Source organism: Dermacentor albipictus, chromosome 6 (assembly GCF_038994185.2).
Source record: "Dermacentor albipictus isolate Rhodes 1998 colony chromosome 6, USDA_Dalb.pri_finalv2, whole genome shotgun sequence".
In the NCBI taxonomy this organism is placed as follows: domain Eukaryota; kingdom Metazoa; phylum Arthropoda; class Arachnida; order Ixodida; family Ixodidae; genus Dermacentor; species Dermacentor albipictus.
Window position 1 is genome coordinate 56,310,442 of NC_091826.1, and position 10,181 is coordinate 56,320,622.

At 44.2% G+C, this 10,181-nt stretch overlaps 1 non-coding gene across 1 annotated transcript; it reads left to right on the forward strand.

Moving 5' to 3' along the window:
• The first annotated feature begins 10,108 nt into the window (after positions 1-10,108).
• TRNAS-UGA (transfer RNA serine (anticodon UGA)) lies at positions 10,109-10,181 on the forward strand. Its single transcript has one exon. It is a non-coding gene; the product is annotated as a tRNA-Ser (tRNA).

Consider the following 10,181-nt stretch of genomic DNA (forward strand, 5'->3'; position numbering starts at 1 on the left):
AAGAACACCCGTCTACGTTAATTTAGGTGCGCGTTAAAGAACCACAAGTGGACCAAATTAATCCGCAGGTTCCCCACTATGGCATGCACCTCATAATCAGACGGTGGCTTTTAGCACATGAAACTCCATAATTCAATTTCTGTTTTTTCAGGCACTTACAAACGAATTCGCTGCGAGTACAGATAAGTCACTTCTCACAGTTTGTCACAGTTTGCTGTCGACGGCCACAGTATACACAGAGATGCTCAGCAGCAATGTTAGTGTGTTCATAGTGTATGTGTGCGCTCTTTGCTTATACCACCCGCGGAAGGCAGAACACTGCCGTTTCTTCGTAGCCGAGAGACTACAGCGCCGCGCTGATTCATCGCGTTCGCTGGCACTTGTACTCCGCGACTCTGGAGAAGCTCTAGCTATCCGTGCACGATCTTCGTAGGCGCTATCAGCGGGACAGACCGACAACGGCGGTGACATCAAAGGTGCTTGACCGAAGCCATGTTGGCCGATTTCGCCTCAAAACGTCTGTATAGTTACTATCTCAACAAAACTTAAAGGTAAGAGCTTTGACGAGCCGATTATCTGCGTCTGTCTTGTATGCCTTAGCCACGGTTGCGAAGCGTGACCTGCCTCGTGGCTGCAAATCCTTCCAACGCGATTTCATATTGCTAACAGCTCTGAGCCACCACAGCGCTTAGCTTCACGCTGGATTATTTATTTATTTCGAAATACTGCAGGCCGATGCTAGGCCCAAGCAGGAGGGAAATCATAAATTCTTATATACGGAAAATAATAAAAATGCGCAATTTTAACAGCACACAGGTAGAAAACACACAAGAAAGACACATAAACACAATTTTAGCAGATAAATAGACGTTCTAGTGCCCCAGTAAAATATTGGGAGGAAAAAGCAGATGGCGATAACGAATTCCACTCTTGCACTGTTCTAGGGAAAAGGCTGTACTTAAAACTGTCATTTGCAGCCAAAATTGGAGCAAGTGAATGTCCATGAACGTTACGAGCCCTTCTCACTGGAGTAGGCTTAATGCACTCTGGAAGCTGGAGGTTATTTTTTCCTGATAAAACTATTATAAAGAAATGTCAATCGAGCAGTCTTTCTGCAGGTTTCTAGTGTTTGAATATTGTGTAAATGCCATAATTGCATTTAGCTTTTAGCTTTCTTCGTAAAACCCACAGCTTTCGCACCGCAGCTGTGCAAATATTAGTAGTATTTGCTGACCATTTTAACTTATCTAATGTTACACCTAAATATTTACGTTTCTCAACCTTCAAAATACCATTACCGTGAAGCAAGTAAGGAAGCAAGTTGGGAGTTTTTTTTTTCTAGTTATTCGTAGGAGGATAGTTTTTCAATATTACATTACATTTCCCATTTGAGACACCACTCATCAACGGCAAAAATTGCTTTTTGTACGCACCTGTGATCATATTCTATAGAAATTTGTTTGACTACTACACAGTCGTCCACGAATAATTTAATCGATACATCGTCAGGGACAGCCACAACTAAATCGTTGACATAAATTAGGAACAGTAGCGGACCAAGCACACTTCCGCTACCCTTTGTTCATCCAGTTCTGAAATCCTGGCCGAAAAGAAGAGAACAAACATGAAAATTCCGCAACCACGGTTGAATCTTGTAAAGCCTAGAACGATACTTGCACAGAAAGTATCGATCAACTGTATAATAGTATGATAAGCTATAGAAAATACATGGCCACATCTTAGGCAGGCTTGAATTAGTATCCGTTATCGGCATGCCGAATCAGGCCCATAAAGCATTCCCATAGCGTAATTTCAGCACATCTGCCGCTTCACTACGGAACATGCCTGCTCTCCGGCTAGACGCAGCGCTAAAGCTGCACTAAAATTACAGTAGAAATGCGGCTTACACAGCTGCAAACACGATATTTAAAACGTGATCTATAATAACACACTTTTGCTGTTTGTAAATGGGCTTGAAATATATTCAGCTACAAGGCCTTTGTTGCTGGTGGTAAGGTTTATAGGCGCTCTTGTGTGGTTATAGTTGGTAATCAGAGAAGTGCCTGCCATAACTTCACAAAGTTTGCTGGAGTGACAGTTCCAGCTGGGCCTAATAATATGTAACCTTTCCCACGTAAAGGATCACTTCTGCGACGCTCTTAGACGGAGATAGCGTATAGGTTGAACTTCCGTTACTAAGAATAATATAAGGGGTATTTTGCAAAAAAAAAAGACGCAGTGATTGTGCTCAAGGCTCAGCAAGAGGTTGACCCGAAGAGTGATCCCACAGCCGCTCAATCAAAGCACACTTGTACGTTTTGATTGAGCGGACGTGGCGGTGCACTGTGAAGGAAGGAAAACTTTCCATACATAGCTGTCAACGCTGTGGAAGCTACGCAATGAGTTCTGCCAAGAAAACATATCCCTCCGCGCGTTCCATCTGTGCTTCGCCGTGCGCCAACAGCGTTTGATCGCGCGAACATGCATGAGAGATTCCTCGCGATGGGTTACAAATGAAAAAACACATAAAAAGAACAAAAATAAAAATGCTCTAACACAACGCATTAGCAGCCGTGTACCACACTGTATTTGTCTCTAAGTATTATAACTTGTTTCATTCAGTACTCAGCTTATGTATAAACAAAAGATGTGCACATTCGCGGCCGAGAAACACCGAGCTACATCCAAGTGCCAACGAAGCCAGTGCAAGAGGTCTCTCTACCTCCACAGCGTTGGCGCCTACGTATGGAACTGAGTCTAGAATCCTGCAAGGCAAGATGGTGAATTACGGCGAGATAGGCACTGCGATTTTCAGCCATCGTGGTCGACGCTGCACGACAAAGTGAAAGATTTATTCAGCATTAAAACTTGTTCGCTCACATGAGCGCGAAGTGCTGAACACGCCACGGCGCCACAGGACGATGAGAGAGGTGCTTCAAATTACGGCGGCAAACGGGTTTCCATAATATCTATCATCATTGTCAGCTAGAAGGTGGACGCGCAAACTTACCACGGGTAAATTATATATTGCTATGCGGAGCGGCCAACGCGGGAAGCGTTTGGAAGCGCAGTGCAGTTAACACAAACAGCCCGAAAGAAGCTAAATTCATGCATCCAAAGATCAAGGTGGGGGCCGGAAAAAGCCAAAGAAACTGAAAAAAAAGCTAGGTGTCGATTCGACGCGTACAGAGAGCGGGGTAATTAGTTTTACACTCTTACCGATAATTGCGCCTGTACGTTTCTACACATTTCTCCAGATCATCTGTGAAAACATTTATTCAATCTTTATTTTTCTGTATTTCGACCGTGTTTCATGCTGGCCTGTTTATTTTTCGGAAAATGACACGCCGTATAGATCGCATCTACCCGCAATCTCGTCATGGAGTGAAGCCAGGTAGCCTACTTCCGTCGCCGCCAAAATTGTTAACATTATCCGCAGGGTAGCCTACTGCGCTCTCAAACGTGACAGACTTAAGGCCTGGAAACACTTTTCTAACGACTCATAGTATGGCCCCCGCTAACAAGGTGAGTCGTCCCACGAACCTCGTGACGCAATAATATCTCGAATCCTTCAACTATAAGTGGAGTTATTCGCGGCGATACCCGACTTTCTCTCTCTTATAGGCTCCGCTAGCGCTCTGGAAGCTGCACAGCAGAGAAGCCAAGAGGGCCAAGCCCCGACCAACAGTTGTGTCCGATAGGGAACGGGCTCGTAGCGGCACCCTGCGGCGGCTTTGATGGAATACGCTACGCAGCACGCCGCTGCCATCTGTGCAGCAGGCGCAGCTATATGCAGTGCAGCTTTAAATTGTTCTTTCTTTCTATCTATCTATGTATCTATCTATCTATCTATCTATCTATCTATCTATCTATCTATCTATCTATCTATCTATCTATCTATCTATCTATCTATCTATCTATCTATCTATCTATCTATCTATCTATCTATCTTTGAGATATCGGAGACATATATATCTTACATTTATACAACTCGAACTTTGTAATTATGCATTACTGAGAATGTTCTCGGGCTAAAGAAATCAACCAATAGCGTTGGTCGGCCAACTACATCAGATGACGAATTGCGGATGCGAGAGCAAGCGTCTCTTCACTGCTTTTTACTCAATATTTCAAAATCTCCGCAGCATGCAGTGCAATAATATTTCGCTCGCATGTTAGCAGGAGTCTCGTCAACAGATCAGCAACGTTTTGTTACTTTGTTCAGAAAGTGTTTTAGGACCCCTTTAACAAGTAACTGTGAGAGCAAGATATGAACAAACGCATTTCCTTGAGCGAGAACTTACGAAGTGGAGGGCTACTAAACCCCGTATTCTAGAACGCTCCTCCATTCAACACTCCACGCCGATTCGAGAAATTTTCTTGTTCGCAACCTGGCTCTCAATATGTTGAGAGGCTACTCGTGCCAACTTTTATGAGAATTAGGGATATTGTGTTCAAAAATTATCGCAATTGCTCCTGTGGAGACCTATCATTTCTTTCCCTAGTGAGTACAATTATTACGAAACAAATATTCCTATAGCAAATATATGCGTCTACGTTTGACTATTCGATATTCGAATCGATATTCCATACGTACTATTCTGTTATTAAGGGTATGAAAAACCAGCTAGCGAAAACCACAACCCTTCCAATGTACTAATCGTATTCGATTCGTATTCGAAAAAAAATATATTCGCCTACCTCTATTTATTATCCCTCAGATATGTTCTGTTTACTATTAAATCTTTTTTTTTCGTTCCAACTACAACCTTATTCACTGTGTCTCACACGTAGCGGGTAGTCAACGAGAAGGGGGGTTAACCGAGGGGCCCGATTTTTATTAGTCATATCATAAGAAGATATGACGTAGCGGGTAAGATGACATAAGATATGACGTAGCGGGTAGTGTGATATAGGATTAACCAAATAAAAACTTTTCAATGTGGGTTCGCCCTTTCAACATTTACCTTCTTATGTCAGGTCTGGCGCTTTTATTTTGCGATAATTCTCGCTAAATTGGTTTCTAGTTTGTAGACGAGATCATGGCAAGAGGGAAAAAGACAGGCAGGTGATCGCTTACGAGATATGATAACAAGCACTAGATACCATTACCATTTTGAACGTTTGGGACTCTGGTATCAAGTAATGATGAGCTATTCTCTGATAAGCGAGCAGGTTTCTTTTGTAATGTTTGCGCATGCGCAGGAATCGAAACGCCACTGCAGTCGTATAGGACTGACAGACTTGCCGCCCACGTTAATGTTGACGTCACCAATGACCAAGGAGGGCAGAGCGCAAGGAGTGTAACTTTTGTAAAACAGTGTCACTATTTTCAAAAAAAATTGCTAATCAATTCTTCGCCTATTGATGGCCGATAAACCACCGCCCCAAAGGCTTCCTTAATCTTGACCGCAGAACAACCTACGCATGATGATTTTTTTTTGTACTGAACTGATTGTAATGGCATGGGAAAAGACTCTTCTTAACTACCCAGGTGTTCTAAAAACTACAACATGATGATTTTGTTGCACTTAATGCAGTTCTGTGAGCACATTTTATTTCTGAGGACAACGAAGACATGTATCCTTGCTACAGTTACCCACTTTCTGAAAGCGCTCTTTTAGGTCCATGGCCAAAATACTCCGCATACCAGGTGATAGACGATATTGTACTTTCCTTTGTTGTTTTTTTTTGTCAACGTAATATATGAGTGCGATAAGCATTTCCATTCATGGTAATCTGTTTGTTTTGTTCAAGCCTTTTCAAAATTACGTCGTCGCCCTATTCACTGCCTACGTTTCCTTTTGTTGCTCTTGCACCAACGCTAAGTCACAAGCTAAATGGAACATAGCAATACAGGCCGACCTCTCAGCTTTTCTCTTATAATGAATATATCAATCTTTCTCTTCTAACGGATCACTCAAAGATGGGTGTTAGTACAAAAAAGTTTTCTGCAGCACAAATGGAAGCTTTACCTGCTGGTCGACGTGGTCATAAGACATAGCAGCATAAAGTCGAGCATCCGGGGCTCTCAAACACTATCAGGATCGTCTTAGCACTGCGGATAAGCCTCAAGTTTTGTCGTATATATTTCAGACAAAGCTTTACCTCGGGAGCTACAATATCAACAAAAGGGAACGAAGAAACGAAGAACTTGTTTTTGTCGTGAATACCCCATCAAACTGCATATTTGATGTATTTAAAAGCAAATGTTCAATTATAGTGACTGTTTGCAGCATACGTTTTTTTATTTAAGTAGTAGATTTTGTACGAAATTTTTGAAAAATTATATTGCAAAAGCAATTACCTGAACTGCCGTATCTTCTACGACGAAAATTCCCAATAAACTATACCATCACAATTTTGTTAACTTCTCTTATAAATAAACCTATCATAGACAACAATTTATTTAACATACACCGATGTTGAGTATACCGCTAATTCGTGGGTAAAGGTTCTGCGTAACCTTGGTAAACATTGCAAAAGCTTTACGTAAACTGCATAAACGTATACAAATATTTCACGTCCGCTTCAGATGTTTCACCAGATGGCCTTTCGCGAAACTGCGGTATCTGCGTTTTGTCGCACTGTCATTGAAGTGTAGTCCTCGTGCTTCAGTTCACTTCAAGCTTACTGATCACCGACGCATTTTATAACGAGTACGAAGTCCCAAATCAGAATTCTCCTTCTCAGAAATGCTAGGATTTTCTACTTTCACTGTCTCTGAAACGAGCCAAATCTTGTTCAAATTGGTCCGACGGTTGTCTCATACAGGCATTTCTACGTTTTACGCGTATTTGAATAGAGAACTCGTAGTTGTGCCCGAGCTGAAGCTTTCCTCAAGCTAATCTCATTACCGCGAGCAGATCGCGGAATTTCCCCTTACCATCGGACCTCTGCATTCTCACTGTGCAATTTTATTCAGAGCCATCGCGGCTCCCGTCATTACATCACGTTGGCGGCTTATGCATGAATGCCCCCGTACCTATCAGGGCATGCGACGTGCCCAAATCAACTTGCGATTTGCGCATGTGACCTTTCAGTTCTTCAAAGAAACTAAACCGAAAGCGTCTGCCATATTAAATTTGCCTGCTGTCTGCCAGAGTAACGAGGCTCGGGATAATGTCACTGGAGTTGAGCGCGAGCAGTGTTATATCTCGGTTTCAGCAAGGAAGTAGCACAACCTGGTCGCAGATACTGGTATAGACTGAAAAGAAGATGAAAAGCCCCCAGATCGACGCATGTGTCCTTGGCTGTGCACGCAGTGAATAACTTTTTAAGTCTCGCCTCTCCTGGTGTTAGGCTGCTGAGCACGAGGTCGCGGGATCGAATCCCGGCCACGGCGGCCGCATTTCGATGGGGGCGAAATGCGAAAACACCCGTGTACTTAGATTTAGGTGCACGTTAAAGAACCCCAGGTGGTCAAAATTTCCGGAGTACCCCACTACGGCGTGCCTCATAATCAGAAAGTGGTTTTGGCACGTAAAACCCCATATATTATATAAGTCTCGCCTCTCCTAACTTATGTGCAAAACTTCACAGTGCTTCAGAATGTTCTGCAATCTGTGCAATCCTCTGCGTTCCTTGGCGGAAACGTGAATGTATCTCATGGTAAATTCAGATGCTATAATATAAGAACTACCGTTACCGCTCGTCCGTCCTGCTTCCCACGGCCCAAGTGTTTGTACTTTTCTTTTTTCACTTTTGAAACAGCTTAAGTGAACGATTCTAAGAAGATTAGATAGCCAGAAACTTGAAAAAAAATTTTCGCTAGGAGAACCTGTCTGGTCATCTGATATCGTCTAATCCTTCGCATTCCCGCAAGTATAGCGAAATTTTCAGAACTCGGCGGTATTAGTAAAGCTCGCTGAACTTCAATACCGCGTAGTGAAACTTTTCTGAGCTTTTCACTGTACGTGTAGAAACAGCTTGGTAACGCATATCTAGCATAAGCCGCCGTATGTTGGGGTTATTTGGCTTTCTTGTGTTAGTCCGATATAAACCACAATCCGTGACAGAGAAGAAAAAGTAATCGCCACAGCAAAGAGACGGGTACGTATGTCGTAGCCCTACAGTGCTTCACGGTAAAGCCAGGCCAGGTTTAAAGTACCACAGTAGAAAAATAGCGGGATATTAGAGAGTCTTAGTTTGCGCAGACCCAGACGTAGGTGTCTGCGCATGCGCAGTACCATCGCCCCTAGTTCTAGCGTACGCAAACCGCTTGCGTCCCCTAAACTAAACCTCTCTATTGGGAAACAAAACGCGAAAATGCAAAACTGAATAACATGCGCAACTTGCTCGTCGTCGTCGTAGGTGCTAGAAACGGTAAAAGTTAACGACGTTGTTAGGGTGTTAATGATAAATATGACGCAGCTTTAGCATGTTGATTTGATGTTTCAGCGACAGTTTCATATCATTGTGAATTTTATTGCGATTAACATTCTTTGCCTACTTCAGAGAGACAGACAGACAGACAGACATAGACTCTAAACACCTATCTGTCTGTCTGTCTGTCTGTGTCTGTCTGTTGTTGGAACCTCAGTGCTGACGCCCGTTGTTGCATCTGGGTCGCAAGCCCCAAGGGTAGCGTTGGCCTGGCGGCCTGGGGCACAACTGGAAGCATCCGAAGGTCCCGGCAAAGCATGAGTCGACTGCTAACAAAACAACTTGTTTATTCTAGCATCGCAAAAGAGCGGCCGGTCAGGTCGACCGAAGTGGAGAGACGGGAGAGCACGCTTCTCGACGGAAGAATTCGGGGCCTCTCTCTTGGCGTCCGGGGGCAGCTGCTTTTATACTCTTGGCGTCGCGGGCAAGAAGGAAGGTCACGGGATGAGACCACGTGACGGCGGGGCACGGACGAGCTGAGAGACATGTTGAGACGAGTGTAGTGACGCATCAGCCGGGGGCGCCGGTCAGACCTCCTCGCTTCACACTTGGGGAGCTCCTCTCCCCGGCTGCCGCGCTTTGACAAGCGTGGGCACACACACACACACGCACACGCACACACGAAGACACGTGGCACTGAAACATGCCGGGACGCGCTTGGCGGGGATCCGTTGTGGCCGCTCCGAACGGGCCAAAATGTCCGCCGCTTTGAACGAAGCCCCGGCGTCCGTTGCATCCGCGCTGGCTATACCGCGCGTCGGAGGCGAAACGTAACACTGTCTGTCCGTCCTAAACTAATCTAAATCATAAGAAGCCAACAAACAAAGACACCAAGGGCAACATAGGGGAAATTGCTTGTACTGAAGAGTTGAGTTAAAGAAATGATAAATTAATGGAAATTAAAGTGGATTGAAAAACTGGGCGCAGCTGGGACACAAACCCCCGTCTACGCATTTCGCGTGCGATGTTCTTACCAAATGAGCTACCGCGGCGCCACTTTCTTCGGTATTTGTTTTACTACTAGAGCTAACCCTCGGAGTGTTAGCCAGTGCCACCACTCACAAACCTTCGCTTGTGATCACTTGGCAAGAGCACCGCGTATGTAATGCGGATACGTGGGTTCGTATCTCACCTGCTGCCAGATTACTTTTTCATCCACTTTCATTTCCATCAGTTTATCATGTCTTTAACTCGTTAGTAAGTGCAAGTAAATTCCCCTATGTTGTCCTTGGGGTCTTTGTTTGTTGGTTTCTTATGGAATGGTTCATAAAAATCGGGCCTTCGGTTCCCTTTCTTCTTATTCACACACACACACACACGCACACACACACACACACACACACACACACACACATATATATATATATATATATATATATATAATAAACGAGAGGAAAGGGGGTTAACCGAGGGGCCCGATTTTTACTAGTCATATCATAAGAAGCCAATAAAAACTGACACCAAGGACAACATAGGGGAGATTACTTGTGCTTAATAAATGAAATAAACAAACGATAAGTTAATGGAACTTAAAGTGGATGAAGAAACAACTTGCCGCAGGTGGGAACCGCACCCACAACCTTCGCATTTCGCGTGCGATGCTCTACCAATTGAGCTACCGCGGCGCTGTTTCCCCACCCACATTCTTGGGTATTTATGTGTCTTAGTAGAACTCTGGGTGTACTAAGACGTAAATACTCAAGAAAATGGATGGGTAAACAGCGCCGCGGTAGCTCATTTGGTAAAGCATCGCACGTGAAATGCGAAGGTTGTGGGTTTGGTTCCCACCTGCGGCA